This window comes from Perognathus longimembris, unplaced genomic scaffold (genome assembly GCF_023159225.1).
Source record: "Perognathus longimembris pacificus isolate PPM17 unplaced genomic scaffold, ASM2315922v1 HiC_scaffold_4552, whole genome shotgun sequence".
Taxonomy (NCBI): Eukaryota; Metazoa; Chordata; class Mammalia; order Rodentia; family Heteromyidae; genus Perognathus; species Perognathus longimembris.
The window spans coordinates 49,423-59,984 of NW_025959882.1; the positions used below are offsets into that span (position 1 = coordinate 49,423).

A 10,562-nucleotide genomic window follows, 5' to 3' on the forward strand; every position below is an offset into this window, starting at 1 on the left:
CTCAGGCCCTGAGTCCAAGCCCCAGGACTGGCAAATAAAATAAAATAGTGTGTACGAAATAACCCCTTTTGTACTCCAGACTGGGAGGTTACTGCCTGGAATACCTGAGCAAAGTTTGGATCTCCAGGGTAAGGTGGTAGCTGAGCATATCTTAGATACTGGCCAAAAGATCAAAAGCTCCACATAGAACATCAGAGATCTTAAAATGCAGCTCCTCAATTCATTACACATCCAATGGAATCTTACATTCCCTGTATACTGCCAGTCAATACCCTGTTCATTTTCCTCTAGCCAGTGTATTCACTTAGCATGTCTTACATTCCTAACCTCCTGGAATCTTCACCAAGGGCTGTATGAAGTAGGAAAACAGTTGTTTAAATAAGAAATAAAGCACAGATAAAGTAAGCAACAGATGTCCCAAGATGGGATTGCAATCCATTCTTTTGCTTCCTCCCAAAACAACTCGAGGATAGCCTTATCATTGAGATAACCAAGGGAAAGTGGCACATGGATAGGGGAGAGGGGTTGACCTCAGGGCCTGGGCACTGTCGTGAGACTTGTGCTTGAGACCAGCACTCTACCGCTTGAACCACAGCTCCATTCTGACTTTTTTATAACTAACTGGACATAAGAGTCTTGTGGACTTTCCTGCTGGGCTGGCTTTCTGGCTGGCTTTGAACCACGGTCCTCAGATCTCAGCCTCTCGAGTAGTAGGATTACAGGAGTAAGCTGCCCGCACCCAGTGATATTTGTTTTTTTTTTTGTTTTGTTTGGTTTTGTTTTTATCTTCACTTTTCCCTTTGACCAGGGAAGAGGCAGGTAGTTGATTGCTGAGGCGTCACTAGACTGCAGGGGATAGAATAGGGTCCGATGGAAACAAACTAGTACAGGTGAGAGGAATTTCCTCCTCTACACCAAGTCTAATTCTAGCCAATCACAGTCCTGCAAGTCAAGACAGACCCGAGAAGCTAGTGTTTCCGAGCCTGATTTGAACACAACTTCGACAGGCAAGGAAGGCACAGAGAATGCAGCGATCCCACCCCTGTGAAGGGAGGCTGCACCTGCAAACAACCCCAACTGTGGTTCAGTACTCGCGTGAGAGTGGTGAAACTTAGTCCAGGGCACACGCCGCGTGGATGGCGACCTTCTTGGGGGCACACCAGACGCGCATTTCACAAGAGGCTCCAGGAGTTCCTCGCAAGAGCAGTTGGCAAATTCTTCTGGTGCTCCAGCTGCATTGGCCACTGGTCCTAGCCTGCGCGCAAGCGTCTGCCCCCTCTCCCTTTCCCAAACCTCCCCGTTCCCCAGCACCCCAGGTCCCCCCAGGAACACATCTGAACCCTCACCTGCACGGTGGCGGGCAATGGCAGCACAGCCCTTAGGGCGGCGGCGATTGAAACAAAATTTGGCCGCCTTGGAGGTCTTCCAGTAGACAAACAACACGATGCCAAGCGGCAGGTAAAGGGCGCCACCGGTGGAGAAGATGGCGTCTGAGGGTTCCTGGCTCACCTGGCACCGCTGGCGCCCCGCGTTGTACACCTCACCCCAGCCGAAGAGCAGTGAGGCGGGGGGATGAGGGCCACCAGGGCCCAGATGAGCGTGATAATGTGCGCCGAGGCGTGGCAGCAGGCTTGCAGCGAGTACTGCAGGTGGGGCGTGATGGTCCAGTACCGGTCCAGGGCGATGGCAGCCACGTTCCAGATGCTGGCGGTGCAGCACAGCATGTCGAGAGAGATCCACATGTGACACAGGCTTCGGCCCAGACGCCACCGCCTCCCCGCGGACAGCTCACTCACCAGACTCAGTGGCATCACCACGGCTGCCACTAGCGCGTCCGAGATGGCCATCCAGCCCAGGAGGTTGTGAGGCATGCGATGGAAGGTGCAGACACGCAGGATGGTGACCAGTACCAGCAGATTCCACAAGAAAGTGGCAGCGATCAGCAGTGCCAGCAGCGTTACCACCAGCACGGTGAAGACAGAGAATGGGGGCTCCCAGCCAGGGAGGACAGCTTCACCCAGGCTCCACCCCACGACCCCGCCGGGCCCCGTGCTACCATTGTAGGTCTCAGGTCCCAAGGGAACTGCAGTGGCCACCAAGAGGTTCATGGCTTCCAGGGCACACAGGCTCAGGCCCTGCACCCCGCAGGTGAGCAAGTAGGATGGGACACTCTGCTTGGGGAAGATTGGCAAGCGGCATAGGGCGCCCTGCCCAGGTTCCTCCGCTGAGCTGCAGTCTCCCTTGGGCGCCCCCTTCAGGAAACCTGTTACACAATGGAGGAAAGAAAAAAAGAAGACAAGCAAAAGTGGGGCCTTTCCCGTGCCACCCCGCCGGGCACGCAGGTCCCCTGGCAGCCTGCAGTCCAAGGGCGGGGAAGTGCACAGGGCCCAAGTAGCAGGGGCCACACGAGGGCGGGTCTTGCTGCGTCGCCCCACCCACGCACGCAGCAGATGGAGCTGGGGGGGGGGGGCTGGAGAGCACTCCTGGGAGGGTGCCAGGGGCAACTAGGGCAGTGGTGCCGTCCGACCACTTGGGAATCGAACTGCTTAGGAATCCGGGAGGAATTTCATTCCTGCCTCCTTCCTGGCAGGTCCAGAAGACAGCGGGCCCCACCTAGCCAGGGAAAAACTGGGTGCTGGTGGTTTCCAGACATCTCGCTTGTCCCTCTAGCCCAAGTAGCAGACCCAGGTGTTGGAGTATGTAAATAGCAACGTCCTCCACCTGGCTCTGACCCGCTCCTGCTCAGCAATTCGGCCCCACACGCACCATGGGGCTTCCCGACTCCCTGGAAAAACTAAAATTAAAATGTAGCTACTGCGTGTGGTGGCAGAGAGCTTGAAAAAGAGGTGATGTCCAGCTTCTGAGCCAGCTCTAGTCTCCCCACAACGCACCCAACTTTCCGCCATCCCACCCCACCCACACCCTCACCCTGACTGAAGACTTAAGTCCTCCAAGTTCAGGTGGGAGACTTGGGGGTGTGGGTGTGATTTCTCCCTGAGGAGGATATGAACTCAGGGCCTCCAGCATGCTAGAATCTGAGGATGAAGCACTCTACCACTGAGCTACACTCCCAGCCCAGGAGTGGTAGATTTATTTGCTTTTCAAGAACTGCTTTTTTTTTTTTATTTTTTAAGTATCATTAAGTAGTTGTACATAGGAGGTTCAATTCAATGTATCTGTGCTTGAGTACACACATTCTGATCAGAGTCGCCTCTTCCATCGTTCTCCTTCGTGTCTCTCAACCCCACCCATCTCCTTGAGATACCCAGTTCCACTTTCACATGTGCACATTGAATATTATGACTGCGTTGGCCCACTAGGTATTTTATAGACCCTTCAGCAAAGGGAGAAAAAACTTAGGTGACAGTATCCTCCCTCTCTAACAACTCCCTCTACCAAAAAAAAGTTTCAAACTTTTTTTTTTGTACCAGTCCTGGGTCTTGAACTCAGGGCCTGGGTGCTGTCCCAGAACTTTTTACTTTTGTGCTCAAAGCTAGCACTCTGCTACTTGAATCACAGCTCTATTTCCGGCTCTCTTTCTGTGTGTGTGTGTGTGTGTGTGTGTGTGTGTGTGTGTGTGTGTGTGTGTGGAGATAGAGAGAGAGAGAGAGAGAGAGAGAGAGAGAGAGAGAGAGAGAGAGAGAGACTGGAAATAAGAGTGTCATAGACTTTCCTGCCCAGGCTGATAGCAGTCAAATTCCATCAGTGCCCTGCAATTACCTCCATTTTCGAAGATGAGAAAATTGTCTCAGTTTGAGTCGCCCAGATTATACAAGTGATAAATCAAGCAGCATAAATAAAAAGTGCAACTATGAAGAGAATATATAGCAACAGGGAAAGTGTTAGAGAAATTGGCCACATAAAAACTAGTTTTAGGCAGAAAAAAACGCCATCCCTAGAATGACCAATAGATGCAATTTTTTTAAACCCTAGAAAAGTAAAAGAGTAAAATGATAATAAGAATATGAAGTTCCAATTCATGTTGCGTGAGACAAGCCTAGAACACAGAGAACAAAGGGGCATGGCCTCCTTAATATATGACTGTAGGAGGGACAGTAGAGACCAGGTCTGCAAAACAACAAACTTCTTTTGAAATGCTATTTCCACAGGTTTGGGTCAGCGACCTTACATTATGTATCTAAAACAAGACAACTACTAAACATTAAAAGGTGTACAATAGACATAACAGTGGATCACAGTAGCTCAACAGCTATGTACACATGATCATATAAGACAAAGATAAGCAAAAACAACTCCAAGAGAAGGATACAGGAGGATTCTATTGTTGATGTTCCATTTAAAGTTCTACGTGAATTTCCTTTGGCATACCCTACGTGGTTACTGTATATGAGGACACTTACAAGTAAAATCACAGGTGCTGGTGGGCAATACCAGCATAGCAGGGACATCTGGGCCTGATCACGTGCCCTCCTCGCAGCGGAGGCGCAATCTGAGGGCACTAACCCGCACCCTGATAGTTGATCTCACTGGGCCACACACATACCACCTCCACAACGGACACATGGGAGGGCACAAGCACAACCCAACAACCCGGGGCTCACTCTGGTAGGCGTAGCCTGCTCAGGTGGATGGGGCCGCAGCAGCAGCACACAGCTGGGCGGAGCCCCCAACGACAGCGCTGGCTCTGGTAGGCATGCCTACACAGGAGGGAAGAGCTCTCCATCAGACCGTGCCCACACAGTTTGGTGCATTGTGCACAAGTGGGTGGGCCACCCCTCAACAACACCCTCCCCAGAGCAGTCGATACAGGAAGGCAAACTGCCTGAGATGTGAACTCCTCTGACCAAGATACAGAGTGAAAATAGAACCTTGCCTCCTCTTGCCTACTCTTGCCTACTCTTGCCTACTCTTGCCTCCTCTTGCCTACTCTTGCCTCCTCTTGCCTACTCTTGCCTCCTCTTGCCTCCTCTTGCCTACACTTGCCTCTAGTCCTCTCCTACCTCTAGTCCTATCCTACTCTCTCCTAACTCTACCTTGTCTTACTCTCTCACCTTTCCTATCTTTCCTCTAGCCCCTAGTCCTGTCCTACCTCTAGTACTGTCCTACTGTCTTCTACCTCTAGATTGTCCTACTCTCTCACCTTTCCTGTCTTACCTCTAACCCTAGCCTTCCTCTAGCCCAGTCCTATCTCTAGCCCTAGCCTACCTCTAGACCTAGCCTACCTCTAGCACTAGCTTAGGACTCCAACCTTGAACCTTAGGAATTCTATGCAAGTGCTCTTCCCCTGAGCTAATTCCTTGCTCTGACTTTCAGCTTGTCTTTGATCCTACTTCTCCTCCTCCCCTTCTTTTCTGTATGCCGTCACCACTTTCCTTCCCCTCCCATTCTCCCTTTCTTACAGGTGCTCCCTCTCTTCACTGTTGAAGGATTCGGTGCTTTGGGGTAAACAGGCAATAATTCTGCCAGCAATTTTCTCTCCCAGCCCAGTCAGCTCTCTGAAACGTGATTTTATTTCAATTCAACTCCCACTATCCTTGTGCAAAAGTGATATATATTTGGGAAGTTGCCTTCAAATTTTGACAAGCCAAATGAAAATACAATATTTTAAAATGATATAACAACAGTAGATAGAGAAGCCTCTTTAGTCCAACTCAGTAATGATTGATAATTGTGCTTTTATTCATGTCAATGGACCAGGAAAGCCCTTCTATTATGGAGCCGTTATAAGGGTACATGCCGCTTAGGGCCTGATTACAAATGTTGGAAAATCTCTGTCTCAGAATAAATTGAAATTGTAAAGTACTCCTTGCTTAAATTGTCAAAACTCAGGCAGGTCACCTGGTCGGCTAAGAGATCATATACGCACCTTCTTTCCCCAGATGAAGGTATTCAAAGGTAAAGTGATAATTCAACACGCTCTTGTCAAAATTGACCTACGGACGCAAGTCAAGTATTTGAGGGGATCACCACCCAGACTTCTTCAACCAAAAACTATTTGGTGTCTTAAAATGCCTTGCTACAGAAGCCAGCCCTGGTAAATGAAGCCTTACAATGCCAAAGTCATTTGTTTAAAAGGATTTCTCTTAAGTCTTGGAGATTTGCAAGATTGCCAAAAAAAAAAAAAGCCACGGAAAAATGTGTGGCCCATATTTACTTTGCTCGCTTGAGGATCTTTTGTGCAAATATATGTGAGTGTGCCTATAAGAGTGTGAACAAATTCAAGATTAAAATTGTCAGTCTGATGTACAAATGGTTGAATTTCCATACAAACGCCAAAACGGTCATCAGGTTTCAGTGCTACCAAATGTTTTCAAGGATTTTTGCATAGCTTGAAGGAGGAATTGTAGTCTCATCAAAAAATGTCTTTAATTTGCAGTTGCAAAATATTGGTATCTTAACGTGTTAGGCTGTTTGCACTGTAATCAAGTTATCTGGCTTAGCACAGGCATTGGGAATTTGAAATTTATTCCCCTGCCCTGTTTACTAATTTGAGGCTAAATGTCAGAAATTTGGATATTAATTTGCATCACTGTTAAAGAACTGCTTCGGGCTTCTCAGTCAGACATCAAAAGGAAAGAACAGGAAAACTTAGGATGGGCCTGTGTGCCCATCTTCGGGGTTGAGGGGTGAACTGGCAAAGGTGCAGCTTAGCTGGTCCATGCATGGTGAGGCAGGCCCCGGGGGCAAGTGCACAGGTGGTAGAAAAAGACTGAGCTGTCACAAAGGCAGTTGATGGAGCCCGAAGGACTCAGATGTGTATATACCCATTCTGTAGGACAGGCCTCTCTGTCTGTTCCTTGCTGCTGGACACTGGAAACCTGATGGTAAAATGGGCATTCTGTAGGACAGGCCTATCTGTCTGTTCCTTGCTGCTGGAAACTGGCAACCTGACAGTAAAATGGGCAATGTGATGATTTGTTTGATATTTCCAAAACTCCACACCGGGATGTATTTAAAATTGGAAAAGCCTTAAAACGTGGCTTAGAAAGTTTATCTGTATGATGTCATTTAATTTCTATGCTATTTTGAAATTTGCATGTACTTTTGTAAAGTAAAATTATTAAGTCTGGAAACTTGGCTTGTCATTTTAGTGCTTATAATTCGTGCATGATTCTTGGTAATTATTGATAGGAATTCTTAGACTGGAAATATGATTATACTACATTATATAATCGATTATAATGCTCGATAATACTTTTGAAATGCAATTTTAGTTTGGCTTGAATTTGAAAGTATTTTCTACTAAGTGATTATTCTTTTTTTTCTCACTGCATGCCTTTCATTAAGTTCTCACCTTCTTCTTAAACACAAAGATAGTAATATTCATTCAGTAGTGTTACTGTGAGGATTAAACAAGATATAATATGTAAATCCCTTACCATAGTGTCTGATACTTGAGAAATATTAGCTCCTTTCCTTTGTTCCTCCTTTATTGAATGGACTGCTTTATGTGGTCATTCTTTTAGGTACTGAAGTCGACAGAGTGAACCCATAGACATTATTTTCAGATGACTTGATATAATTTCAATATATGACCCACAAGGATCATAGATTCTTTCAGATAGGTCACACCTCCCTACAGATGCTACTACTGGGTAACAGTCTAAGAACTCCGGAACTGATTAAAACAAAGAAACTACCAACACTCGCGTTGCTTCCCAGCTTACATGGGTTTTCTGTGGATACTTACATGTCAGTGTGTTGTAAGCCAGGGTCATCACAAAACACTAAATAAACCACTTCCCTCTGACAACTTCAATCTCAGATGAAGACGAAACTTGGGGAGAGAATAGATTTAACATACAGTCCCTTAGTTAGAATAAACTTGGTTCATTCTACACGCACCCTATCTTCCCCAACTAATTTGCTACAAAATGTTTTTATTTATTTAGTTTCTTTTATTAATTAAATTTTGTTGACAAGGTGTTGTGCAAAAGGTGTACAGTTACGTGATGAGGCAGTGAATACATTTCTTGTGATATCTTAAACCCTCGTTTTTCTTTTCCTTCCCTAGATCAGGTAGGCATATATACAATACCCAGTGTCCCGAAATCATATACAGTAATCATGTGGCATAGGCCAAAGGAAATTCACCTAGAACTTTACATGTAATGTCAACAATCGAATCTTCCTGGGTTCTTCTCTTGGGGTTGTTTTTGCTTATCCTCGTCTTATGTGATCATATGTACATAGCTGTTGAGCCTTTGTGATCCACTGATAGGTCTATTCTAAACCTTTCTATGTGTAGTAGTTGTTTGGTTTTAGATACATAATGGAAGGTCGATGACGGAAACCTGTGGAAATATCATTTGAATAATTTTTTGTTTCGCAGACCTAGTCTCCACCGTCTTCCCCCTCCTCCCCACACACACACACTGACAGTAATATATCAAGGAGACCATGCCCCTTTGTTCTCTGTGTTCTAGGCTTGTCTCGCTCAACATTATTTGTTCAAGTTCTCACCATTTCCCTGCGAATACCAATGTTTTATCATTTCTATTTGCTATGTAGTATTCCATTGTGTATAGGTACCACAATTTTTGTATTCATTCATCTGCAGTGGGGCATCTGGGTTGTTTCCATATTTTCCCTATTGTAAATTGTGCAGCGATAAACATGGATGTGCAGATGTCTTTTGGATATCCTGAGACCTGTTGTTCAGGATAGATGCCTAGGAGTGGTATGGCTGGGTCATAGGGTATGTCTATGCTGAGCTTTTTGAGGAACATCCATACTGTTTTCAAAGCGGTTGTACTAATTTGCCCTCCCACCAACAGTGGAGAAGGGCTCCTCTTTCCCCGCATGCCCTCCAGCATTTGTTGTTGCCCGAGTTCAGAGGATAGGCCATTCTAACTGGAGTGAGGTGGTATCTCTGGGTTGTTTTTATTTGCATTTCCTTTACTGCCAGTGATGTTGAACATTTCCTCATATGTTTCTTTGCCATTCTTATCTCTTCTCCTGTGAAGTCTCTCTTTAGCTCCTTTGTCCATTTAATAATTGTTTTCCTGGGTTTGGAGGGGGTTAGTTTTTGTGTTCTCTGTAGATGACGGATATTAGGCCTCGGTCTGTTGCTGTGCTGGTGAAAATCCTTTCCCATATGGTTGGCTTTTCTTCTAGATTGGTGGCTATGTCTTTAGCTGTGCTGAAACTTTTTATTTTGTCATAGTCCCATTTGTTGAGACTCTCCCCTATCTGTCGTGCCCCTGGGACTATATTCAGGAAGGTCCTTCCTGTGTCTTTAAGTTCTAACGTCTTTTCTGCTCTGACCTTCAGTAGTTTCAAGGTCTTCAGGTCTATTTTCCTACCAATACCAGGCTCTCTTTGCTATGATGGCTTTATAATAGAGCTTGAAGTCTGGTATTCTTTTGCCTAGAATTGCTTTGGCTACTCTAGGTCTTTTGCTCTTCCATATGAATTTATGGGTTGTTTTCTCTATTTCAGTGAAGAATGTAACTGGGATATTGATGGGGATTGCATTGAATTTGTATCGCATTTGGGGCAATATGGGCATTTTCGCTATATTGATTCTGCCTACCCATGAGCATGGGAGGTCTTTCCATCTCATTGTGTCCTCTTTGATTTCTCTAACAGTAATATATCAAGGAGACCATGCCCCTTTGTTCTCTGTGTTTATTTATTTATTTATTTATTTATTTATTTATTTATTTATTTATTTATTTATATTTGCCAGTTCTGGGCCTTGAACTCAAGGCCTGAGCACTGACACTGGATTCTTTTTGCTCAAGGCTAGCACTCTGCCACTTGAGCCACAGCACCACTTCTGGCCTTTTGTATATATGTGGTGCTGGGAAATTGAAGCCAGGGCTTCATGTATACAGAACATTTTTGGGACTAAGGATGTAGCTCTGTGTTAGAGTGCTTGTCTAGCATGCACAAGGCCTTCGCATGCCTTGGCAAGGAAGGAAGGGAGGAAACGAAAAGGAGGAAAGGAAAGTGGAAGGGAAAAGGGAAAAGTAAGGGGAGAGGGAAGGGAAACAGAAGGAAAGGACTTAAACTATAGTTCATCAAAAAAAATATTAGGTGAACCAGGTGTCAGTGGCTATCTCCTTTAATCCTAGCTGGGATCTGGTGATCATGGTTCCAAGCCAGCCTAGGCAAGAAAGTCCACAAAATGCTTGTCTCCAATTAACCACCCCAAAGCCAGAAGTGGAGCTCTGGTTCAAGTGGCAAAGCATGAAACTTGAGCAAGCAAGCTCAAGGGACAATACCTGAGCCCAAGCCCCAGGACCAAAAGGCTACCTGTAGTGCCATCTGCATGGGAGACACAAGTAGGAGAAGAACATTCCAATATCCGCCACAGGCAAAAGTGTGAGACTCTATCTGAAAAAGCTATAGAGGCATGACTCCAATAGTAGAGCACCTCCCTAACAAGTTCAAACCTCAGTAGCATAAAATATGTACCAAAATAGCATGATGGATAGATATGTCCGTACATGTATATGTCCATATATGTATACAACATACGATAAATTCAAATATGCACATATATGCGAGCGCGCGCACACACACACACACACACACACACACACACACACACACACATACACACACCATAAGGTAAGGATGGAAGAGAATAAAGA

At 45.8% G+C, this 10,562-nt stretch overlaps 1 pseudogene; it reads right to left on the bottom strand.

Annotated features, from left to right (window-relative positions):
- Positions 1-636: 636 nt before the first annotated feature.
- On the bottom strand, positions 637-2,906 carry LOC125344856 (annotated as a pseudogene).
- Between the last annotated feature and the right edge of the window lie 7,656 nt (positions 2,907-10,562).